Source organism: Dermacentor andersoni, chromosome 5 (assembly GCF_023375885.2).
Source record: "Dermacentor andersoni chromosome 5, qqDerAnde1_hic_scaffold, whole genome shotgun sequence".
In the NCBI taxonomy this organism is placed as follows: domain Eukaryota; kingdom Metazoa; phylum Arthropoda; class Arachnida; order Ixodida; family Ixodidae; genus Dermacentor; species Dermacentor andersoni.
The window spans coordinates 162,718,981-162,745,650 of record NC_092818.1 but is presented as its reverse complement, the minus strand read 5'-3'; the positions used below and the strand labels follow the sequence as shown (position 1 = coordinate 162,745,650).

The following is a 26,670-nucleotide window of genomic DNA, read 5'->3' as shown; positions in this document are numbered from 1 at the left end:
CGCTTTAAAGGGCCCCTCACCAGATCTGGCGATTTTTACAGAGCACGCAATACAGTACAGAGCATGCAATGCGCGATAACGATCGTGTATTACATCGTATTACATCGCTACGCGCCACTGAAAGATCTGAAATTTTAAACCGAACGCGGTTTTCCTTCTCGCGGCGGCCGCGCTCCAGGCCGGAAGATGACGTACACGTGTTCGCGCTGTGACGTGGCTTATGGTGGCACGTGACTTCGAGAATTATTCAAGGCAACATCTATTATGTGTGTAATATGTTTCTAGAATAGACAAATTAAAGCTTAAAGAAATAATAAAATACATAAACCGAATGTCCGCATGTTTTTGTTTTGCTACGCACCGCAGCGAGATGTACTTCTGTTTCGTCTGCTTGTTCCCACGACGTGCAGTCGCGCGCGCAGACACCGAAACTATGCCATTTTTCTACCGTGTTCCAGCGCGGGATCATGTTCTGTGATCCGCTTGTGTCTGCCTCAGTGTTCTTGTAGCACAGACTTATAGCCCCTAGTCAGGTGTCCTCGCGCACAGCGCGCAAAATCGTGCGCTGCGCGAAACGAGTCAATCGCAACCACTCGCGCGCAACGCCGTCAGCGGAAGTCCGCCGCGCTGCAAAAAAAGCGAGGAAAAAAAAATTGAAGGCGGGGCCCGTGACGTATGCGTCACGCGATCCTCGAGGTCCGGTATGGGAGAACGCAGGGAAGGCATTTCGCTTGCGGAGGCTAGACGGGGCAAGTGGAGCTCGCCTCCTGAAATCATGGATTCGCGGCACGGAAATATTTCTATCTCGGCTATTAATGAGCGGATTTGAAAACAAAAGAAGATTTGCAGCAGAACATTCCCTAGAAGACACGCAACAACTTCCAGCGTTTAACCGAAGTTTGCTGTGTGGCCTGGTCAGGGGCCCTTTAAATCTCATACCAATTCTCACGAAGACGTCAAAGTAGACAGCTTCGCGAAGGCAGCATCGAAGTAAACTCAAAAACGATGCAGGCTACTTTCCTGTCCAAACACGATGGCGGCTGAGCAGGACGCTTGGAAACGCGACGGGAAGGTCGCCTGCGCACTAGAAAACGTAGATAGACACGCTTTCCTATGACCTTAATGTAAATTACATCGTGTTTTGATAGGTTCGCAGGCGCGAAGACTTGAAATACCGAAATAGTGTGTGCTTTGTTTTAAATTCCTCATCTTTCATTTCTTTTTCTTTTGCTTTTTTTTTTCTTTAGCTGCGCGCGGTGCGTTACGTCGGTCGCAGAAGCGTCTTCCACACGGCTCGAAACGCGTTCCATTATTTGGCCTCGAAGCTGTATCGGCTGTCTCCTCAACTGTCTACGTAGACTGTATCCGATGCTGGCCAGAACTGGAACGCACCCCACTGTGTCGCACGAGACAGACTGTCCGCGCCAGCCAGTATATCCAGCAATGAAAACACGTATAGAGTTACGCAAAAATTTCGCATTAGGGAGTTTCGTAGCCGTCGGTGATTATTTTTAGAGTAATAATATTCAGAATTCATGTTACCGAAACGCATATAACCACGTAGGAAATTTTACCTATAGCGTGTTTGCTTACTTTGCACGTTGGCCTAAGTTCCTTTTATTTAATGCGTTAGCATTCGGAGTGTCAAAGCGAAAAAAAAAAAGTGACCAATGTGTGAAGTGCGGGAAGCCGGTCACGGGGTAACGGTATGTCAGCTCCTGAACAACACTTAGCAATGTGGGGAATGCGGTTTAACATCATAGATCCGGGACCTCAGAGAGGTGCCAAATAATGACAACGCATTTCTATCGCATTTGCCGCTAAATCACCACCGAATTTTTCGATAGCCGCCGCGACGCAACAGACGTGCTTAGTACACGAAATGCAACAGCGAAAGTCTATTGCAAAACTAGCCGTTCCAGCGTATACCTCAATTTCGGTGTGCGTACAGCTCATGCACGGGGCCCAAGCATCGGGGCTTGAATTCTAAAATTCCTTAACGATGTCGCAAGCTGTTTTCGGCGGAAAGCACAAGCAGCGAGTCGACTCATTACAAATGATCGCATCTGCATTCGCGTCTTGTAGCGTGCAGTTCAAAAACACATTCAATAAAGCGCCGACCTATAGCCACACGGCAAATGACGGAAACATTGAGAGTGTCGGGAAATCACGGGTAAGTGCGTACTTTCTCAGGGGAGGCGGCGATAATGAAGATTGAGGAGGATGGATGGATGGATATTATGAGCGTCCCCTTTGGAACGGGGCGGTGGGTTGCGCCACCAAGCTCTTGCTATTATACTGCCTAATGTCCTACCTAGGTTAAAAAAAAAAAAAAAAAAAAAAAACTATGATCTCCCACAACCACATTTTCTGATCCCCTATTGCGAACTGTGCTTTCGTACGTCTCTGTTTTTTGTCGTTTCCCTACTTTTCTTCCAGCAATCCTCCAATCGCCTCTTACTAATCCCTATTGCGGACATGTTTGCTTTTCCACTGCTCTAGCTGAACCCAAGCGCTTCAAGGAGGCTAGTGGTGCCTAAATCGACCGCTGGGTAGACGTCATTCATTCTAATAAAACATGCTCCATAGTTTTCCTAGCTTTACCGCAGCAAGGACATGCTTCTTCATCCTTCTTATATCTCGCTTTATAGGTGCGTGTTCTAAGGCATCCCGATCTCACTTCGAAAAGTAATGAGCTTCCCTTTGAGTTATCATAAATTGTTTCTTTCCTTATTTCATTTTTTCCCTCTTAAGTAGTTACTCATGGAAGGTTTCTTTTCCATTGCCGCCACCCATTAGATTATTTCTGGAGGGCATTGAACTCGAAGCGCGCCCTGGTGGCATCCTAATTCAAACAGCTCGTTTAATGAGGGATGAGTGAGTGCATTAGTGGTTGACATGGACATTAACGAGCCTGTATATATATATATATAGGTTGGTTCGAAATGCACGAATTCAAACCGTATGCTCGGTGTATGCGTGTGTGTGTGAAGTTCTCGGACCTCTGATAGTCATTATTAGCATTGTATCGATCGAACCGCCCTGTACCGTGATGCACACACACAGAGAGGTCTCGCGGCACAGCGAGGCAAGGTCTACTGGTATCGCGCCCATGGAGAATGCTCGTCATAATTGTATCTCTCCGGTGCCACTTAGATGAGGTGCTACTTTCCACCGGTTCTACAGGACAGTGCGTGCAATTATGTGCGGACCTTACGAAGTTGGAGCTTCCGCTTTGCTCGCGCCTAATATCACGGATGCGAGTACTAAAACGCGATGTTTAGGCGGCTGTGTAATAGCAATTTTGCCCTGCTGTGCCCAGGCCCTTTGTTCTGCGCACTAGAAAGAAAGAAAGGAAGCGGCTTGGTTTATATATCAGTGCTTTTTCTAATAGGTGACGCCCTCCGGCAGTTAAACTGGCGTCGCGTCGCGAAATTCGCGAGAACATGCAGAACACCGTCCCCGCGGACGACCGGATGTGGTGCGTGTGCCTGCTAGTGCTGTATGCGGCCGCTGCTTATGGCCGCGCGTCGGACGGCATCGCACTCGATCTTCATTGCGGCTGCCCCGCAGAGCTCGAATTGCTTTCCCGTCGTGCCTCTCGTCCGGTCGCCGCGGTCACGTGGCGTGGCGCCGCTCTCAAGGACGATGACCTGTCAGGACTCGCACGGCACGTGTAAACAGCGTGGCAGGTTTTGCAACGGCATCCGGCGCACGCGCTCCCCGAGCGATGCGACGCCTCCCAAACCACTTGGTTCGAACAGCTGGCACCGCAGGCTGTCCTTTTTTTCTCTCTTCATTTCTTTCCTAGCGCAGTGGGCGTGCAGTGTCAGCATCCTCCGCGAAGCGACGCCTCGAAGATGAAAGAGCGCGATAGTGTAAACGAGACCAGCGCCTTGAAACAGCGGGGCTTCGCGCTTTGAGCCGTGCGTCACGCCCGTAGGCCGACGTGTCGTCGCATTTAAATAAAACACGCGCGAGACGAGCGCGCTGACCATCATACGGTCGCCAGCCACCACCACCATCATCATCATCCCGACCATGATAATGGTGGCGATGACTATGAGTCTTCGGGCGAGTCTCCGTTCAGATGGCTCTCGCACTCAACTCGACAGTTATCGGTTAATTGGTTCTACTGGAATCTGCTCTTCGATGGCAACGTTGCCCGTTCTATAGACTATCGGGGAGCCGCTCCGGCCTTCTACTGCCTGTCATCAGGACGCGTTAATTAGCCGAGTCCCAGCAGTGTTCCAATGCAGTACCCGCCGACCACTGCGCCCGAGCGTGTCGAAGCGGGGTCGTCGTGTATATAGATCACCGGACACACTTTGGGCAATAGTAATTAGGTGCGATGCATGCCGCTTTACTTGTCGCGAAAGTTGTGTTGTGAAAGTCAGTGAAAGATCAAATTTACAGGAGATAAGACAGGGATCGGTTGGGCGAGGTGGAGGTCCCGTGTCAGTCTGCCGCCATGAATAATAATAATAATAATAATAATAATAATAATAATAATAATAATAATAATAATAAACTGGGCGTATCTACTCCATTTATTTTTCTTTAACAATCGTTGGACCTCTGTACCCGTACAAAGTTGCGAATAGAGTCAAATTCTCTTTGTGTTCGAACTTTCAAATGCGATCACTCTTAACTCCTGCATAGTCATATCTTGGCATCTTGGCGTTGTGCCGTAGCTGTGGACTGTGGGCTTCAGTAAAAAAGAAAATAATAATTAGCGCTTGTTCCCTCCTTGTCCGTGTTTATTTCGCACTGTTACTAGCTCGCATTCATACCTTTTAAAAAATAATAATGAAGTGGGCAAAATTTTTCTCCGCTCCCAAAACATATTCTTAACGCTCCGACGCACTTGCATGTAGGTAATGTAATGCAAATATCGTAAATAACTCGCACACTTCGAACTTTTCTTACACATTGCCCACGATGTTCCCCCCTTTCTCACCAAATATAAACAAGGATCCTTGTTTACTTCCTCGAGGACACCGGAGAAACCAACTATATAAACCCTCAGAATATGTACTGGCTGTACATTAAACGTGTATGACGCATGGAAGTAAGAAAAAAAAAAAAAAGAGGGTTTAGTAATTATCTGTGACGCTTCTATTTAGACCAGGATTGTGCAAATTGGGCCGCACATTAGACCTAATATTTCCCATATTTTACCGGAATTTGAAGTTGGTGTCTTGTACAGCTATATTAGGACTTTATGAAACATTAAAGGGAGTATGACACTATGAAACGTTTGAATAAGTAACTTTCTACAAAGACTGTAATCATCCAACACAGATTATACATTTATGAATATAAATAAATAAATAAATAGACACCGTGCATCGCATAGTTCACCGACGAGACAGTGGAAAAACGACTTGGTGTTTCGTATAACGCATAAAGAATTTTGAAGACGAATATTAATTGTTTTGAAAGCACGATACAGAATTCAAGCTTTCGATTCACGTCACTCATAGAGTGGCCCCCATTTCCTGTAAGTATGAAATCGCTGCCGTTTTTGGTGCTGCCGCGAAAGAGCACGGGGTAACTCTGTAAGCGTTTCATATATAACGCCTCCAACTAGGCCGAAAACGAGGATTTATAAATCTTCATCTAGTCCCTCATTGACACACGCACGCACACACGCACACACGCACGCACGCATGCACGCATGCACGCACACACATGTGCACACACTTAAAAATGTGCCTGCATATCGCCCCTAACATTCCCTACATTTACTTTAGATATAAGCTTCTTGAGTGATAATATACCTTTTCTCATAAATCTGTCAAAACTGTCACATGACGTTTTTGAGCGCTGCTAGTCGCATTAACAGCTTCTCTGTAAACGCACTTCAGAATTTTGATAAAATAAAAATCCTTAACTCTGAACCCCTTACGTATAATTTGTCAAAAGTTGCGAAGCTGAATTGTGTTTCACTGATCGAGCGCTTGCTCGAAAGTTACGGAGATAAATAGTACCTCTCGCAGTTTTGAGCTGCAGAGCTAACTTCGCCGCAGGTTTCCGTGACAGTTATTTTCACTCGCACGGCGAATTAAAACTTTTTCTACATGAACTGTGGCAGTCTGTCGCATAAGCTCAGAGGTCATCGCCCTCGTCGTTGGAGCTTGCGAATTCTTTGACGTTGGCGTTGCGCTTTGCGTCATTCGCCTGCAGTGAGTCTGATGTTCAGACGTGCTGCCAACGAAGGCTGTATCGCGTATTGTAGCTCCAAGGTACTGCAGCTGCCATGCTATGGCGAAGAGCGGTGGCCTTTAACCTTTTGCGGTATGCGGCGTACTACAATACACGGTATATATACTGTATATGCTGCACTTCTCTCGCGCTTTCCCCGACAATCGGCTGCGAAGCGGTAAGTAAGCGGTAAGAGACGTACAGCGCATTTTGTGCTCTGGCGTCACTGTCCTGGCTGCTATCGCTCACCCCTAAACATGGGCATGCTATTCGTTTTCTTCTTTAAACGGCGCACTTTTGTGTCGCATCACGTGATCCACGATTTGTTTATTTTTTATTTTTCAGTTCTAATTAGTATATCTTTAGTAATTTTAATCACCCACAGCGCCTTAGCCCTTATACAAGGGAAATGCAGTAGCAGGAGGCACGTGCTTCCAACATCTTAAACTCTGATCCTTTAGCTAAATATATCCCTCAGCCGTTTGAGATTGTGCTAATTGGCGAGGGAGCACGCTTCGGAAAGTAGTGCGTGCGTGTGTTCGTGCGCGCGCTAGAGCGCTGCACTTTTCATGTATACCACATACTGCCTCACAGTTGGTAGTCTGAGTATTGTGGACATTGGAGGTCTACCGGGGATGGCTTTGCTTTTTTAAGCAGAAAATTTCGCCGTCGCAACTCGGTTTCGACAACATCCCAATGAGGGGAACAGGTCTGCACGTGCTACAAACAGGTGCGCGTTCTAGAATGACGATGCAAAACGGTGGACGTTGGAAAGCTTCCGGCTGGCGAATCGAGAGGGGTAAAGTGGCGAGTTTGCAATTTCAGCTTTAGATTAGTGTGTACACGCAAGCGTCTTGCGTATCAAAGAACCCTTGGATTTTGCTGGGACCCAAGCAGCTTGCGTGACGCAAGCGGAACGCAAGCCTCGATCTTGCGTCTCCTATTCTAGAGCTCTATACCGTGGGCGAAGAATCGTCGTCTAGTGCACGATGCGGTGTTAATAAGCACTGGTGCGGGATCATTCAGCATCCCTGAGTGTATAGTATCTCTGCACCTCACGCTCGAGCTAAGTATGCATACTCGGTCGTGTCGCTTTCCTGTTGTACGCCTATGAGCAAGACGCGTGTCCGCGGTGCATGCAGGCACTGTGGGCGTGCAGCGTATACCGATGAGGGTCAAAGGGCGCTGCGCGCGTGTGCACATATCTTGTATAACGACAGCCGCCGAGCAACCAGACAGCGGCTACGGCCTCTTTACGACTCGGGATGCTAAGGCTCAAAGTGTTTTACGGCAGCGTTCGTTTACAGTGTAGCTCATCGCGCTCCTCGCGACGCGCGCAGTCGGCTGTTGATCCGCGCATTGCTCGCACCGCGAAGTTGCGCCGTTTATTTCCATCACGTACCGCGACAAGTGCTGCGCGGACTCTTGAAGCCATCCAGGGGAGGTATTCCGTAGGAGTTCACCTAGTGGACTGTCCATTTCGGCTGCTGCTGATTGGCTGGGGCCGCTCGTCTCCTCCTCGCTCGTACAGCGGCCGAAATGGACAGACAGTAGGTGGACTCTTACAGAACCCCCCCCCCCCCCCCTCGCCCCAGCTTGCGTGCACGTCGTACGCACGCAAGAGAAAAATGAAGCGCGCGCGGTGCATGCGAACTTTTTTCTTTCTTTCTTTCGAGTGTTAATCGGTTGTCCCTGAGGAATGTGCACAGTTAACTTCGTTGCACACGACCCTGTTCCCTAAGATCCAAGAAGTGCCCGCATGCTTGAGGTGCAATAAGTTCAATTGGGACCGGACAATGGTAAAGCATAAGCAAACGCGCTGGGCGTTGTGCTTTGTTACTCACCGCGGTATACTCAATGACGTTCTTTTCCTGACAGCGGGGTCGCGGGTTCGAATCACGACCGTGGCGGACGACTTCCTGCGAAAACGTAACGCAGAAGTGCCTGTGTACCTCGTTTTAGGTGCACGTTATAGATAACCCCAGGTGCTCGAAATTAATCTGGAGCCTTGCGGCGTCTCTTATAGCCTCAGTGTTGCTTTGGGTCTATATATCCTATCAGCCAAATTTACATCTGGTGGGCACAATGACAGATGGGATCGCTGGATGAATAAGAGCCACAAGTTTTCTACAGCGAAGCTGTCTATATGGCTGGGATCTGGCGGATTACGTCCTTGCGTAGACCAACAATATTTCATACGTGGGCCGATCCGAAGAGAGTGGAATGCCTGGCTGACTCACGGCACAGCTTCGATGGTAATCCTTCCTTACAGAGTGGAAGGGCACTGTACTTCTTTCTTCTTTTTTTTTTTTAATGCACGCAACATTAACGCGCATCCCGTGCAGTCATTTCACTACCGCGGCTGTTTTATACCACGTGGTTTGTCAGACCTATTACGGCGCCGCTGTGGAACTGATGAGCACGCGCTGTGAATGCAAGGTTGGTCCGTTAACGAACCGTTCGCTGAACTGCTCTGTCACAGACGTGAACGACCATAGTTCCTGTCTGTCTCCCATTCCAGATTCAGCTCTAATTAGTCTGTTATGCGCGTTCGATTGGTTTTTGTTTCGCTTCCAAGCATTGTCGGTGTAGTTTGTATCGGTCGGCCCATTTACTCCATCTGCGTGTGTTCATGCGCTGCTGGTGAAGCGGTGCATATGGCCGACTCGATCATGTGAGCGCCAGTCCGTGCATGCGTGTCGGAGATGACGTCACTGCTCGTTCAAGGGCGTAGCGCTGACCGATAGCTATAATAGCAGTGCCGACGAACCAAAGTCGATGTGCTTATACGGAAAAGTGCCATCGATGCTTTGGCCGATTCCAAGCGTGTGTCAGCATCAGTACGCCGTTTGCTCGCATCAGGAAGGTGCGGCCAGGTTCTGGCGAAATAAAGGTAAGCGATTTTCACCAGGGTGCCCGGTAATTCCATGTGCAATAACAAATAAAACGCCCAGTTACTGTATCGCCATAGATTACAGTGATATGAAGGTCGGCGGACGATATTTTCAAGCACACATGCCATCCTGACGCGAATTCGTATCGGTCACTTCAAACACTTGTAAGTAGACGATTTCTTCCGGCCCGCATTTATGTTTCAGTACTGTATGCATCGGAGATCGCTTATTGCGGGTCGAAACGATTGAAGCAAAACTTGGCAGTGGCTTAGCTCGGCTATGCCAGGATATACGTAGCGAAAGCTAAGGCATAGCATGGTTAGCCTTGGTTAATCTTGATTGCAAGTACAGGTTAGTGTGGTTGTGTAGCTAAGTTGCGGCGTTTAGCCAGTCGTTCGGCGCGCTGTTCGTCTATTTCTTGGGCGATTCGTTTCCTCTTCATCTCTTTCCGATGTCGATTCCAGGCCTCCTCCTGCTTATCAGACTTGTCGCCGTCCATACTGCCGCCTCAGCTGTGGCTGCGGCGCACGCGATATCTCCTTTTCAATCCTCCGACATGTTATCAGGCATGCGACGCAGCTGGCGAAGCGAGCGGAGGCGAGCGCAACGACGAGGAACCCGGTGTGACGTCACACCAAACGGCGGCGCTATACTAGTGGCGCATGCGCAGTAGCGACTAGGGAGCGAGAGAGAGAGTGAAATATCCGCGGCGAGGCGCGCGTTGTGACGTCATGTGCCTCCTCGGAGCACCACCACGGCGAAATCGCAAGTTCGCGGCCAGTAAAGCTTTCGCTTTAAAAGAGGGCGCCTAAAGAAGAGGACATTCCTGTGTACCGACTGCGGCCGAGATGAAAAAAAAAGCGGCTCCTTTTGGCCGGCCGTCTTTCTGGTGCAAACCGTGCGCTCTTGTTTGGAGGCTGAGCTGCCAAGGAATATCTGAGTTGCGCTTGTTATGGGGGCCACAGATTATTTTCGTTGCGCTTGGTACATCGAGCGTGTGATTTGCAGCAGATCTGCAGCGTACTGGGCACTCGCGTTCTGACGTTCTTTAACGATCAGTGTGCAACAGGGGCCCTTTCTTCCACTAGTGCGTATAAGGCGGTAAGCGTTACTGTATACGTTCTAAATTGTAGGCCCGCGAACATATGAAAATGTGCATTTCCGTATAGCAGACGTTTCCCTGCTAGACGACTGTGGTCGAGCACACACGCGTGGATGAGTATATTGTATTTTCGTGGCAGCAAGTTGACGCTGCATCATCGAAAAATTGCAAAAAAAAAAAAAAATATGGTGCAGAGCGCCGCTTTCCGCGGTTAGACTGCATTTGCAATAAAGCCAAACGCGTGCGCATTATTCTTCCTCTAAGTATACGCAAGCAGACTGAGACAGCAAGGGGCGAGACAGGACGGGGATATATTTAAAGATGGCTATAGTGTTATAGTAGAAGGGCTCGGTGTGACAGGCGCTTGGGGAAAGTGCTTGATTCTAAATGGAGGTGATTTCAGGCACCAGCGGTATATTATAGGACAACTTTTTTCTCGCGTTCATTGGATGTCTTTTCGCCGCCGAAGGCTCCCTTTCGCTTCAGCGTTCGCTTTCCACGCGAGCTGACGGACGTAGCGCGGTCACGCTTGGTGCTGCAGTGCCACGGTTGCAGAATCACTACAGTCTTCTGAGCGCAGGGCACTGATCCTGCATGAAGGATGACTGGCTCGACTCGCAGTGGCTGCTCGCGAGAGGTGGTTGCACGCTGCTACAGTGTGTGGCAGACGCATGCAGTGCCGAGTGATTGATGAAACGCCAGCACGCGCGGTTCCGCCCCCCTCCCAACCGGCGCGGACCCTTTGTCCACGACGCTCAGCTGTTTGTGAAGAGCGGACAAATAGTGCGTCATGACCACTGGTAGAGATCTATGATATAGTTTATTTGATTTCTTTTTATTCTCAGTGTTCGTTGGGTTCATGCAAGTGTATACGCATGACGGATTGGAGAGGTGTAGCAGTCGGGGCCAGCTTTCGCCTCGTTCGATCAGCGCTTCACTTGTCAACCACGTCTGTTGGTGACGTTTGTCCGTCAGAATACGCAGGCAGCAGTATTCGAAAGTCGGCTTTTGCGTGACCGCGGACTTGCGTGTACTGACTGGTGCGCTTGTAATCTGCATGTTGCAAGTGTAAGCTTGGAAGCATGTGCGTTAGTGCTCGCTTTTTTACTTAGAATACAAGACTGTGTACGCTTGACTTCGTATTAAAAACTAGCAGCGCGGCGAAAACGCAGAGGAAGGCGAGGAGCACTATACACACAAGCGCCCAGCTTCTCGCCAAGTTGTTTCTATTTTTACAATTGACTTACACCATGTTTCCTTCTTTCAATCATTGCACGTGTGCGTGTGTTCGTGTGTAGCCGAGCGGAATACGTTCGTGGGATAGCCGCCACTCTTCGATGGCCTATTTTCACACGTTCTCGTTGTCTATATAATAAACAGCTCATCCGTCTGATGTGCGCCACCCACCGGCGCCTCAAAACTATCTACTCTGCTTGCCACGCAACACTGCACGCGGCGAAAGACTCGCTGCAAACGCTGCCCTCGCCCAGTGCATCCCACACCCTCCACATTCAAGGCGTCACGCATGCGCACCTCACCGCCAGCATCTTCATGGTTGCCGGCTGTGATTACAACGATTACGCGAACCAAGGTTCACATGATTATGTCCGTCAGTCGGTCTATAGGGCGAATGCGCGTAGAAAATTCAACAATGACAAGAAAACGAGAAAGATCCAAGCGAGTAGCACGAGTTTAAAGGGACACTAAAGGCAAATGCTAAGTCGAGTGTTAAAATACCATCCAGGAAACCTCGCAGCGCTTGTTCTATGTCAAGAAAATGCATAAATTTACAAGAAATTTATGCCTGAAGGGTCCGCACACCTTTAGCGCAATTCAAGTCCCCCCCACCGAGCGGTGAGTGGTGACGTTGCATACGCCATCGCCGCCATTTACTGCCTCCATGCGGCCGTCGGTGAGTAAAACTGCGGCGCCGGAAAGAGGGCGCTACGGTTTTCTGCGCAAAACGTAAACGCGCGGCCATGGAGAAACCGAGCCAAGGCAGAGCGTTACATTCGCCGCTGCAGCTGCTCTTGGTCAAGTGGTGGAAACCGTTCGGGAATCCCGTGACATCACGTGGAGGTAGCAGTCTCTGCTACTTGCAGTTTGTGTGAGTCTCGCGTACCAAAAAAAACCAGCGCAGCACTACGTGATAACGAAACTACTGAAACGCGGAAGCACGGCCGGCGCAGAGTGGAGACGACGAAACCTCTCGACCGCCCGCGTGGTTGACGAGGTTAACGTCAATCGAGAGTTTTAGAATAGGGTCCCCAAACGTTTGTGACTCCAAAGAAATAGCGTCGAAGCGTATGCGCGAGACGCAAACTGCGTTTGGGTTTTGCGTCGCGCACGCTATTTCACCCATTTAGCGGGAGCCCCAAAAGCCGCCCTAGAAGCTTTGCGTCAACAAACATGGTGGTACCTATCGAAGCGACGGCTCTAACCTACCACCCAACTGGGCTCGATTCGTGGTAACGCGTGAAGTTCGCAAGCTAGGAGAAATGACTGCGGTTATCCCTTTCTCTCAACTAGCGTGTAGTATGAATATTCATATTAATATTAATATTCTAATGAACCAATTGATTCATTAGACGCCGCTGATTCCGAATTCGATTGTCTATTTTACGGCTCGTTGGCTTAACACGGCTTAATAACTTGGCTAGTGAAGGCACGTAAAGTTGGTTACTCAAAACTAAGCACAACTAATTGCTTGCTGCTAATAAAATAACCTCTAAATTGTAATTGAACGCGGAAACACGAATGTCAAAATTACTCTTATCATAAAATGGCATATTTTGTTTAATTGTTTTTAAGAGCTTTTCTTTGACACCGTAATGGTGGTGCAAGCCCAAGACGCTATCAGCGAACGCGAAGCCCTATTCTAAAGCTATTCTCTCCTGCGTGCCTCAACGCTAACACCCGCAAAGCTCTTTGGGCCCCTATTCTAAAACTCTGAGTTTTTTTTCTTGTATTTAATTAATGGAACTGGACAAGTAGCATTTTCTTTCGTCTTATAGTTCAATACGACGATTTTTTTTATTACTAGTGGTTGAGTAATATATATACCCGCCGTGGTTGCTCAGTGGCTATGGTGTTGGGCTGCTGAGCACGGGGTCGCGGGATCGAATCCCGGCCACGGCGGCCGCATTTCGATGGGGGCGAAATGCGAAAACACCCGTGTACTTAGATTTAGGTGCACGTTAAAGAACCCCAGGTGGTTCAAATTTCCGGAGTCCCCCACTACGGCGTGCCTCATAATCAGAAAGTGGTTTTGGCACGTGAAACTCAATAATTATATATATATATATATATATATATATATATATAATGAGGAATGCCTTCGTCATCGGGCTAGTACTTGAATATCCCGGGGGATCGAGTCTCTAATTGTGTCCTGCATTTACCTCAATTCTCGTTTACTGAAGCATTACGCCTTAGACGTTCTCGAGCACTAATCTATCACTTTAGCTTGACTTAACATTTGCCTTTAGTGGAGTGATTGACGGCTATATTCCCAGGAACATGGCGTTCAGCCGTATTTAGTGGAGCTGAGGCGCAGCTTGGCACTCAACAACATGTAGAGCCTAGCAGCACTTTGCCAGTAAGAGCCTCTCTCTACCGTTTTCGCTGCTGCACCGAGCGGCCTTTCATGCACCGCGGCCATGTTTCATGCGCTGATCCTTCCAGAGATAAAGGGTTTAACGGGCAGTGAAGAGGGTGAGGCCTAGGTTCGAGGTGGCGTGCATCTGGGTACAGCCGTCCGCTCTGGAACGACGGGGGCAGAGCCAGAAAAAGGGGCAGACGTGGATAGAAGGTCATGATGCGATAGCGCAGTGAGCTGAACACATGTGGCTTTAGAGCATAGTCGGGCGCTCAGTGTCTGCATTTTAGCGAGTTCTTTGATGCACCAGGCACATCTTTCGTTTACTGCAGCGCCACTTAGAACTGCGGGACTCATGTTGCGTGGCCTGCCCGAAGTGAAGAGCCAACGCTTCGCGGCTAAACAAAGAAAAGGTTGGCCGGCACGCTTTCAGCTGAGCGCGCGGGCATGCGGGGAATACCAAGATCGACTCGCTGCCGCCCGTTCGCGGCTGATGCTGCATCCGTAACGCGCTGCCTGCAAGTCCGAAAAACGAAGCCTCCACAGATGGCGCACGGAGGGGACCGAGCGTACCGAGCGACGCTCGAACCGCGCTCTGGGAGGGATCTGAACTCCCCTCTCTCTCTCTCTCTCTCTCCATTATCGTTCGGGGCGTTAGCGAGAAAAGAACGAGTGCACAGCCCCTTTCCTGTGCGCTCGCGCACTAAATCTTGCTGTTCTCTTGCTGTGCGTTGCGCGGGTGTGATTTACGGCGGCAGATTACAGCCGGACCACGGGGAAGAGCGACGGAGGCGGCGGCGAACGCACAAGAGCCGGCGCATGCAGGTTTAGTTATATGCGCGGCGTGCTCCGCGGCCTCGAAGGGGGCAGAGATGCAGGTCTGCGTGTTATGTGCGCCTGGCAGCAGCAGCTTGTAGAACAACTGCGCCGCTGTGCCATCCTCCAAAGGGTTGAGGGGCGTGGGGATGGAAGTGAGGGACCCCCTCACTCACTTCCAGGGGAGGGGGTTATAAGCGGTTGAACACGGCCGTGCGCGTAACTGGTGAATGTAACGAAAACAGATTGCAACCAGCCGCCGCTCCGCGCCCATGACGTAATTTAACTCATGCCGTGGGATGGAGGGGAGGCACGGAAGGAGGTGGAGGAGAAGCGCGGCTTGAAACGAAAGCACCCGAAAGCCTTGTTTCTTTTAGCTTCGTGGATTGTGCAGCCACTGCGCGCACGTGCGCTGTGTGTAAAGGTTGTGTTGTGTAGCTCACTCCGCGTGGGCTTATAGGCAGCATAGTTGGTTTTTGGTTGCCTTCGTTCGGCCGCAGCTGCGCTCGCTTTGGCGTTTACTGCACGACGGACGAGCTCACAACCTTGGGGAAAAAAATCTGGACGGGAAGTCGAGAAAAGCAACATAATTTCACTAACGACTTATGTAAGGATCTATAGACCCTTACGTGCGCTGGTGGAGCTGGTGCTGAACCCAAGAAAAGGGGTTGCCTCGGGGGAACTGGCGCGGTAAAGAAAAATTTCGGGTCAGTCTCCGAGCAGCTAAGGAAGAGAGCGTGAAACGGCCATTAGTGAGGGCGGTAACCATGCTCTCAAGCGGTCCTGTTGTTCGCCGCCGCGGCCGACCGACTGCAGTTATCGCGACACAAGATTGCAGGCCACGAGAGCGTCCGGCGTTCCTCTTACACACCACCTTGCATCACGGAGGTTATCGTCCCCTTTCTGCACTTATAGGTAGTTTATCTCGCTAACATGGAGAACGAGCGCAAACGCGCCTTTTAGTTGCGTAGGTTCTTAAGCATCGGATGGCCCCTCCTCCGCTATGCACGTTACAGAAGAAGCGCCACTAGCAAGAAACATGGCCGTTGTCGGTACACCCGCGCCGTAAATCGCAGGGCGAAACCCCGATTTCGCCGCGGGGGAGCTGGCGTCTTGTGATGCGAGCGGGGTGACGCCAAATGAGGAGGTAAAATATAAAGAGAAATAGACGGTCTCAGCGAGGCGGTTCGGCGATCTCTTCCCCTTGCCGCTATACCGGCGATGGGGTAGCTACCTGTCCTTGCTTGCTTGCTTTCTTTCTTTTTTTGTGTATTTTCCCGTCGCTGTCATTCGTTAATTTGTTCTCCAGTGCGCCTGTATAGGATGATGTGCGATTCGCTGGTTACAGGTCCTTCACCCTTAATGCGCCGAGCAGGGATCACGCTGTAGGAATAGGAAAGCGCAGAATGTCGAGAGAATGTAACGAAAGAAGGAAGCGAAGTTCGAATTTTTGGTGTACGGCCGCTTGGAGACGCTACTTCTAAGACTCCCTGTACGGTATTTATACTATATACATCCTTGAAGCTGCAGCTCCGTTATCATAAACTCAAAAAATAATAAAAAAAGAGCGGTGACTGTAGCTTGGTCCAACCTCGGATTGCAACCGTCCAAATGCTTTCGTATAGCTTTGCACTGGAGAGGCAAATCGTCTTGAATATCAAATCCACTTTGCCCACGACGAGTTTCGCTGGCCAAGTAATTATAATCGGCATCAGTGACACTCGTGCGTTGAATGTACGAGAGCGAATCAGAAAGTCTGTCCCTAATTTTTTTTTTTTTTTTTTAGCCATATTACGGCGCTAATTGCGAAATCACCATACCGATTCTCAGCGGTGGACCTTTCTTGGACCGGCCCTGCCTTATCTGCCGTGGCACGGCGCTGCTGTCAGTTGTTGAACATGGCGGTTGTGCTTCACGAACTGTGATTCGTTTTCTATGGAGCGAGGGACGAACGTCCATCGAAATACTCAGGGAAATGCAGCCCACGTCTGGGCAAAGGTGTCTCGCTTTGACAAGTGTGAGGTGGTGGTGTAGCGAGTTCGCAAAAGGCCGTGAAGCCAAGACAGCGGCCCAACGGTGGTTCCACGGTCAGCCGGACGAATTCTAACACAGGGCCACCTCAAATTTAGTGCTGCGATGGGACAAATGGTCTGAACCGGTGTGGGGTCTATGTGGGAAAATAGCGTAAGGCACGCAGAGTAGCACGTACATTTGTAATTACCTGTACGTACCTTATTTTGGCTAATAAAAAGTAGGGTGAAGGACTTTGATTCGCCCTCGTAGCCAGTCTGTTTGCCCCACCGAAAACTCGGGAGATAAATTTCCGCACATTTGAACGTTCACGAGTTGAACCAAATTTCTCTATACAGATATCGTGATCCAAACAAGGGACGCAGCTCTAGCTATATATAGATGTGTGCTGCTCCACGATTCCCACGGTTGTTGAAGATATTGCAGAACCAGGTGGCGTTCTAGTGACCTTTGCCTGGAACTTATGCTACATGCAGTGCTTTTCGAAAAGTGCTACGGAACACCCAGCAGTCATCGAGCGAGTTTTGCGAGAACGCGGTGACCGCTCTGCGTGACGGGCGCCATTGCCCAGCATTTAGCATCGGCCTGAAGAGCATGGCGAAAGCGCCTGGCGAGAGAATTTGCAACGACGTTTATCAGTGTGCAAGTCGCTTTCTCCACTTCGCTTCAAACCAAATAAAAAAAAAAGGAGCGCATATTTGTGCGACTTGGCAGAATCACAACCACATTTTCAGCGAAGCTGTTTCTTTCCATAAGTTGCAATGAGGATTTCGAGCAGCTTCAAAAATACGAGAGACTAAACTGCATGCTTCAAAGCGTTGCTCGAGTTTGACTCGCGCGTGTGGAACCTTGCCAGCACATAGCCTTTTCGAGCACCCATGTTAAAGTTTTTCTTTCTTCTTTCTATTTAAAGACTAAGTCAGAAAAGTCGGCGTAACGTAAAGTTTCCCCAGGACACTGCGAAACGTTTCGTAAAGTTTCCGTATAACGATGTCGCGTAACGGCGCCTGCCAGTGGCTGAAGTATTCGGCGGCCACTCGTTTACACCTTGCCTGGATCATCAAATGTGCTTTTTCGTAGGACGTATATAAGGGGCCATTCGGCAGTATCGATGCCAGGTGGCCTCGCCGCGGCCTGACCGTACGTGCTTACATCGTATTCGACTAAACGTCACCTATACGAATCATTCTTCTTGTTTTTATTGCGAGAAATAGCGCGAAGGCTGTACACCGAGGGCAAGAAACGGACACCATGCACTGAACTCACGACCATTGCTTTATTGCTTGTCCGCACCTTATGCAGGGTGTCCCAGCTAACTTAAGCCAAAGTTTGAAAGTATGTAAATGCCACGTAACTGGACAGAACAATGGCAGTATTGTTTGCCGTCGCTTGGAGATACTCAAACTCCTTTTCTTTCATTCCGCCTATTTAGATCATTGGTCTTCATTAATCAACTTCTCAAATGTTATAATTAGATGAAAAGTGTCAATGAGAAAATTGTAGAGCGACACGAAAAACTCCCGATACAGCTTTCTGCTGCTCAATACGCGCTACATAAAAGGGTTTTTCCGAGCGTGAAGGAAGCCCGCCAATACACGCAAAGTGCCTCGAGCGGCCAGTCGTGCGGCAATTTTGCGTGTATTTGCGGGTTTCTTCCACGCTCGGAAAAAAAAAAACACTTTTATGTAGCGCGTATTGAGCAACAGAAAGCTGTATCGGGAGTTTTTCGTGTCGCTCTACAATTTTCTCATTGACACTTTTCATATAATTATAACATTTGAGAAGTTGATTAATGAAGACGAATTATCTAATTTGGTGGAATTAAAAAAAGATTATCTCCAAGCGATGGCAAACAAAATTACCTTGGTTGTGTCCAGCTCCCTGGCATTCGCATTTTTTAAAAACTCTGGCTAAAGTTAGCTGGGACGCCCTGTATACACAACGAAGCACACGCGAAACCAGAAGGAAAAGAACGAACTACGCTTGCAAAGATGTTCCGACCAACGATATTAGGGTTAGAGACACATACTTGTTCAACATGAAGTACGCAATCGCCACTGCGCGATGTCTGCAATGTGTGCGGCGACTTGAAATCAGGATTTGTGCGTATACGCGTCTGTTTTGCGTCCTCGAGAACTATTCCGAAATATTATTTAAATTTGTGGTTTAACTCCTTTGAAATTCGCCGTGTACACTAATAGGACCTCGAAGCAGCGCTTATGTATGTACTGGTTCGTGCACAGCGGAGCAGGTCTGCAGTCTTTCTCGAACATAATGAATGATATCGACCATACACGGTATAGTTACGTTTTACATTGTGTGCCGGTGTGTTCCACGTGCGTGCGTAGTATGTACGAGCCATTGCAGTATCACCGTTGTCATTGACATGCTATATGCGTGCGGCCATGCAAACATCTCCAGTATGAATTTCTCTCTCCTCTATACCGCAACCTATACCGCGATATTTTTGGCAAGCCCGACACACTTCGCATTCAGCTTTCTCTCCCGCGATACAGTACGGCGGAGCAAGCCAAGACTCTCTCTCTCTCTTTCTCTCTCTCTTTTATGTGCTCCACTCACATTCAATTGGCCGACTGCCGGCACGATCAAAAGAACCGCTGAAGGCCTGTTCGCAGCTGCGCTTGGTGGGAAACGATCTCGCCGTTACAACAGATACGGACAGCCTTGCCCACGAGTCGTCCCGGCGCCGGTCGCGCCAGTGCAACCGTTCGGAACAGAGCTTCCCATGTACCGTGTACGACCACGAACAATGGCCGACTCGAAAACTAGCAACAACGCGCTGCAATTTCGACTGCAGATGAACGCGGCCCACCGGCATGCACTTTCGCTCGAGTTTCGCTATTAAAATTCCTGGCGCTGCGATCGGACAGCGCAAAAACGTCCGCGGCCATCGCGCGAGAAGCGAGCGCCCGCGCCCTCGAGCGAGCCTTCGGAACACTGCATCCGCGGACGAACCCTCGAAGCCGTTGACTTCGCATTAAATGGTCAGCGATGGGGGGTGATTGCTTTTAATTGTACGCTCGCACGCCTGCGTGCTGACACCCGCTGCAGTCGGCGCGCGGGAACGACCGCCTGCTTGCAACAACCAATCAAGGACGAGAGCGGGCATAAGTGGGCTATAAATTAAGAGCGCTCGCTGCGCCCTTCGTCGCGCGTCGCCTGTACGGGAGTGCCAATGGCTCCGTGTATTGCAGCGACCAGAACGCGGGTATGCGTGTGGTGCAACTGTGGACCGAGCTCGAGCTGCAGAATCAGGGCGGCGTCCACCTAATGCTGCTCTCCTGCAATGGAAGCGTCGCCGAAAACAGACCACTGACGGAAGAGCCGAACGGTTTAAGTGACCCAACACCCAGATCACTCGCTGTCGTGTGCTGCTTCCTATAAGTACTGCGCGTGTGTATATAGCACTACTGGATCGCTCCTCCTCAAAACTGTTCAGCGTGACGCGATCTACTAGCTGAGCCGAAGACCGATGGCTGGTACGCGTGTGAAAGGACTCTTAACGTCGAGTTTCATAAGCACGTTCACTATACCATGTGCGTGACTATTCGGGTGAATCATCTCGTGGGAATATTATACGGCAGCGTTGTTTTGTGTCACGTCGCGCGTTTAGCAGAATCGTTCACTTATGGAATTGTTCTATGGTGTTTCGCTCTGCCACGGTGCACAGCTCGGTTCACCTGATCGGCTCGCGCAACGGTTGTACCGTTCACGTAACTGCGCGCTTTTACTGAGGCACCGCGCACCCGCTTTCTGGACGTGACGCGCAAGCTCAGCACCGGGTGCACATAGAGACTGACTCCTCTGGACTTTGTCTCGCCATCTGTACCGTGCAATGCAGCGACACATACGAGTCGCGTGAGCCAAAACCAACAACTTGAACGAGAAGCGCACGTCCATTATCCGCGGGTAATCCCTTTGTTTGCGATGCCAGCTGATGCCTGTAGAGAACCTATTGTCCTTTCTCTTAAGACGCGTAGCATTTTCTCGTTCCTGATTGGCTGAGGTGACCAGCATAGTATGTCCCTGCATGCACTGCACAGTATTCAGTGTAGCGTTGTTTCTCCGAAGGGAGAGCGCCGACGAGGGTCGCAAGACCGAAGGAAAGCAGTGTTAAAGCCTTTTGCTTCTGGGGGAGACGGGAAAAACGCCGCCTCGGTCTGGCTAACGTCTCTTGGGGCTGTCTCGACGTCGGCGCGCAGCTTCTCCGGAACGAGGTGGCTGTACCCACCGCACTTGCGCTTAGCCTCACGTGTTTCTTGCTGCATCGCGGCGATTTCGCGTGGACAAAACACGGCGCAGTGTAGAACCTGACGGAGGGCGAGGATGAGAACACGCAGTCTGCTGAATAATCGTCTCTAGTGGGGCCGGCGCGCTCTTGCGGCCGTTATAGACTGGCTGTTTCATTCTTTCTTTTACATTTATTTTTTCTCTTTAACGGCTTCACGAACAGTAACGTGTCTTTAACGTCCCTACATGAGCTTTCCACGGAAATGAGCCCCGGTTAATGGCCCTAGATGAGCTCCTGCATCCAGGCAGGTTAGGCAAAAGTAATATCTTTGTAGGTTAGCTCTTCGAAGAAAGCCACGCTCTTGGGCCCGTTAAAACCTGAGAGAGAGAGAGAGAGAGAGAGAGAGAGAGAGAGAGAGATTTGGGGGGGGGGGGGCACTGAAGCTCTATGATATATTTGGTAGGTCAGGTTAACGTATTAGGGTATACATTTGCAGTGGACGGTAGACGAAATTAGGACGTCCCTAGATAGCCGAACTATCGCACAGCGCCGGAACAGATCAGCAATTCACGAGAGACGTGACAAGCGTGAATTAAGGGTTCTCGTTTTACATGCTGCACGGACTTACGCGCTATCCGTAACTACAGACATGTGCATACCGACTAAGCCATCAACAAGCCCTCTTCGACGCCTAAGGATATCCTCCCTGGGTAAACAATTAAATCACGTTTCGATGTGTGCACGTTCCAGACAACGCTGGATCAGGAAAAAGTAAACATATTTAGAATGACCTTTAGGGAATGCATGTAAGATGAAAGTTCCCGCCTATACTGAAAAGTTTGCTTCATGCATCCCCTTACCCTAGTACAGGGCAGCCGGCCGGTCTACCGCTAGCCTCCCTGTCATCCTCTCTCTCTCTCTCTTGATTGATTCACAGGGTTTACTTTCCCAGAAAGCAACACTAGGGTTATGAGAGACGTTGTAGTAAAAGGCTCCGGATTAATTTTGAACACCTGTGGCTTGTCTAATATGCACATAAAGCACAGTACACAAGGTTTACTTTTTCAGTTTGCCGGCATCGAAATGTGGCTGCCGCGACCGGCAACCGAACCTTCGACCTCGCGCTCAACACCAGAACACCATGAAACCATTGCGGCCGCCACGGAGGGTACGCAGAGAAGTTAGGCCCTAAGGGAGCGCATGCGCAGGCGAGGTGACACTGCCCTGTTTGCTTTCGTGCATACAGAGTACCGCATACTTGGGCGCACGCACACGCACGAACACAGTAAGAGATGTGGGCAGAGCGAAAACTTTCTCATAACCATACGTTATGCGCTTGTCACTTTAATGCATAATTATTTCAAGGTTACTTATATTCCGATAAAGATACCAATGATATATAGAGGCGTCGGAGCCGATGGGAGGAGATGACTGTCCTCGCCTCAAAGAAACTTCTGTTCTCAATGTTCTGGCTGTGTGCTCTTTCAGGTACAAGCAGAATGCGGCAGGCAATTGAATCGCGCCTAATTCTACGCTTTTTTTTTAATGCGAAAGCATTAAATGCCCCATTATGCGAAAATCCGGCGTCGTCGGCGTCGCCATCAATCGATGGCTTCAAAAATATGGCCGACGGCGCAAAGAGTAAACTGACATCAAAAATGTTCCGATTGACGTCAAATTTCTCAGGGAGGTTCCTGTAAACAAAGTAAATGAATGGCTTTGAAAATAAAATTTGACACATTTAGGTCTGGGTGGGAATGGAACCCGGGCCTCCGGGTTGCGGGAGGAGCACGCTTCTCCAACGCCACGGCGGCTCCGCGGTTCTGGTTGGTTATAAAAGGTGTGCCTTGCGCTTGCGTCATTGCACACTTGACGGCGCAGCCAATGGGGAGGAGGTGGCGCCACGTCATGTTCGTATAAAACAAAAATACGGCCGTGGCTTAGCTTGGTTAAGCCTGGTGATTGCGAAGCAATAGTGTGTTATTCTCGGATCAGCTGGTAGTAATTGAGTAAATATACTCAGTAATGCCTGAGAGGAGCGGGAGTTAGGCCGCCGTTGGTGGCTACCGCCTCGCCTCGCGACGGCGTGAGATGGGGCCCCGTTTTTACACAGCTGGTGTGACGTCACACCGACCGTAGCGCCCCTGGTGAGAGGAGCGGGAGTTAGGCCGCCGTTGTATGGCTACCGCCTCGCCTCGCGACGGCGTGAAATGGGGCCCCGTTTTTACACAGCTGGTGTGACGTCACTCTAGGTCACGTGGTGTGACGTCACGCAGCGAGGTCACGCTAAAGGTCAATGGTGCCTACCACCGCCTCGCCACGGAACGGGCTGAAGTGCGACCTAAAGTAGTATTGCTTCGCAATAAAAAGCATTAACGTCCAATTGGACGCCGCTGAGCGGACCTTCGAGTTATGAACTCCTCGCGGGCAAGCGAGCGCATAGAGACGCTTGGCGCGTTTTGATTCGGCTTTACCGAGGCGTAGTTATAACTTGAGCGAGAGCATGCGCGGACAAGGAACACGCAAAAAAAACACATTTCGCCAAAGGGACTATAATGTTTTCGCATTCCCACACGTAAGCAGTCTTAAGTGTCTCTGTCGAATTCTTTTTTTCCCACGTGCCGAAACTGCAAGAGCTGTCTTTTTGTTTTTCTACGCGGGGACATTCGCAAGAGCACACGCAAATCCAGCGCAATATCCGAGGCGTTCGCCCGGTGTATTTCATGGAGGTAGGGGGGGGGGGGGGGCGACAGTATAACGTTCACCACCTGCCCACGTCTCCATCGTCCTCCGCTTCCGCCATTAAGATGTGCAGCCTGGCGTAACACGAACGCGCGTCGTCTGGGCAATGCGGCGTAAGTGCGCGGTTAGGTCACGTGTGGTCGCCGCCTCGAGCTTGTGCGATCCTCTGGAAGGAGAGGTGCATGCGGTGCGCTCCCATTTGTCGCGTTGTTATGTGCAGTGCGCTCGCGCGCGCGCTTCTGAAAGCACTGCGTAATGTGATCGGTGGAGCGCGGGAAACCTGCAATTGCAACCGACGCGGAGAACGCCACAGGCGCGTATCTCGCCCAGCCTCGCCGGTGGTTAAAAGCGTCTTCGCGCATACTTCGCGGAAAACACGAGTGGTTCGTTCATTCGCGGTCGTTCTGTAAGACGCCTGGACAGATATGAAATGGCCCTTAATAAATGGTTGGAGTGGCAGGACTGGTTGCGTTTTGCTGTGGGCGAGCTATAAGTGGTTTGGTCGTGTTGGATATCAGGTTGTTAACTTGAACTGGCTACTGAAGAGGAGAGTGAAATAATAACGGCAATAAAAATTAACAAGGAGATCGCAGAAGCAGTGCGTAAACATGAGGGTGGAGCTACGTGCATGCGGTACGCTGACAGTTAACAGATATGCGTTTTTTGTTGTATATACTTTCTTTTTGGATACGCGTTTTTGACGATTAACTTCAAGTGGCTAATAAAGAGCTGAGTGAAAAAAAAAATAATCATAGCGATATCAGCTAAGCGTATCGGCGAAGCTCTACGTACGCTGACAGCAGCTATACGTTCTTTATGTTGTAAAGGTTCTTGTATTGAATACATACAGTCTAATGCTATGCAATGTAAGAAATATTGAAGTTGCAGTCGCTGATTATGTTTGGACGTCTGGGATTCCGCAAAAGTGCTCGCTCGTGAACGAGAAACACGCATTGATACCGATACGCGACGGCAACTCGAAGGCGAGGCCGGTGATCGATTGTAATTTTAGTCGTTCAGTATAATGACGGGGACAAGCGACGAGGTAAATGAACAGATAACGTACTACGCGAGATACAAGAAGAAGGGCGGAAAGAAAGATAGGACAGAGCACAGGCTATACCGGCTTTTTTTTTTTTTTTTTCAAGAAATGACAGGAAGCCGTCATATAAAGGCAAACTTATCGCGTGCACGAAAGTAAGTACGAAAACCGTTACAATCATTCTGCCACCATTAGGACACAAAGAGCGCTTCCGGTCTTCCTGTCGTTTCGTGCAATAGCCGTTGCCCAATGGTTGGGGCTGATACCATCTCGACTGGGTGAGGTGGTTCTTCACCGCAAGAATCGGGCAACGACGACGAAGCCGAGCATCCTGATGATGAAAAAAAAAAGGTGGAAAGGAATGTATTCACCTCATTGGTACGTGGTTGTGACTCTCCTCCGAGTCTCGAGCGGTTCTGACGGGGACGAAACGGCTGCAAAAGGCGCCAACCGCCCTCGTACGGTACACGCACACGGTACGGCACACACTGTCGCAGGCTGTTCTGAACAAGAGCGCACGACCACTCCACTGCAGGCCCGCCTGACCGCGGCCTTGAGCCGCGTCGCAGGTTGGCCAACTCAGCAGCAGCATTAAGCACCAGCAATAAGCCCATTACCAGTTTACGTTGTATGATGACTAAGTCTCTCTTCTCCCCGCTTCCAACCCAAAATTTGTCCCGCAGTCTGAATTAATTTGTGCAGCGAAATGCTCGAGCCAAACCTTTTTCATTTGACTAATTAACATACAGGGTGTCACAGAAGTCTTTTCCTGATTACAAACATGCAGAAGGCAGAAAATTTGCCGCACAGACACATATCTTTTATCTTGAATTGCATGTGACATATTTAAGTTCTTGTGTGTACCAGTGAACGACATCGCAGCATTACGGCGCATAATTACTGATGTGATAACATCCATCCTACGCGAAATGTTGAACAACACATGGATGGAATTAAATATCACCTGGATATCCTTCGGGCAAGGAAAGGAGCACACGTCAAAATTTATTGTGTGAGTAGACAAAAACTTGATTAGGTTACCTGCACTTCAAGATAAAAGATATGTGCCTATGTGTTATATTTTCTGCCTTTTGTATGTTTGTAATCAGGGAAGGACTTCCGGGGCACCCTGTACACTGCCGCACTACGGGCTTGATTCGCGCGAGTACAGTGCAGCGATGCCTGTGAACATCATACTTTGAAAAAGATTGAAAAAAAAAATGGCCAGGCTTAGCTTGCTTAAGCCAAGAATGCGTTGCATATTTGGGAGTTGGGAGGAGCGGGAGTCAGGTGGTGGCTACGGCCGCGCGCGACCGTGCGAGTTGGGGCCCAGCTTTTCCTCCGTGACGTCACGCGCCGGCGCAGCGCCCCTAGCGGGAGGAGCGGGAGTCAGGTGGTGGCTGCGGCCGCGCGCGACCGCGCGAGTTGGGGCCCAGCTTTTCCTCCGGCTGTCGCGACGTCACGTCACGTGGTTGCGCTAAAGGTCAATGGTGGCTGCCCGGCCGCGCCCAAGGGCTGAACTGAGTGATTGCAATATGCAACGCATAAAAGAGAAGTCCAACTGCCGCGAAAGGGGCCAAGCTAATTGCACAGGTTGTTGCAGGCGGGAGAACAGGGCATTATTACTGTCGTCTGCTCAGCCTGGCTCAGTTGTGGACGCCGTATTTAGGGTGTCTCGTAATTTACGCTCTATACGGTGCAACGTCATTCTGGAACAGAGTGTACAACGAAGGTTGCCACTTTGTTGCGGCCTCTCGCTGTGTCATGAGACCCATTGTGTGTGTCGTGGACTCGGAAAATAATCGAAGATGAGAAGATCGCGCAGTTTACGTGATTCTTATGGACAGAGAAATAATTTAGAACACATGCTCTGGGAATGCCCCTCGTTACAGAGAAGCCCGCATAGCTGTACCACAGAAGAGTGAAGCTCTGTGCTGCGGAGCTCCGAGCTTTCACGTCAAGTATGGGCTGTTAGACAGCCCACGA

The 26,670-nt window shown here is 49.9% G+C and overlaps 1 protein-coding gene and 1 long non-coding RNA gene across 4 annotated transcripts in view; one reads left to right on the top strand and one right to left on the bottom strand.

Moving 5' to 3' along the window:
* The window catches only part of wit (kinase protein wishful thinking), a 121,794-nt gene that overhangs the window by 23,634 nt on the left and 71,490 nt on the right, over positions 1–26,670 (top strand). The gene's annotated exons all lie outside the window — the stretch shown is intronic.
* Positions 1–26,670, bottom strand: part of LOC140218624 (uncharacterized) — a 101,838-nt gene that overhangs the window by 52,645 nt on the left and 22,523 nt on the right. For both annotated transcript variants that reach the window (XR_011894832.1, XR_011894831.1), the window contains exon 2: positions 8,052–8,126. This is a non-coding gene — a long non-coding RNA (uncharacterized lncRNA). The remainder of the gene's footprint in view (positions 1–8,051; positions 8,127–26,670) is intronic.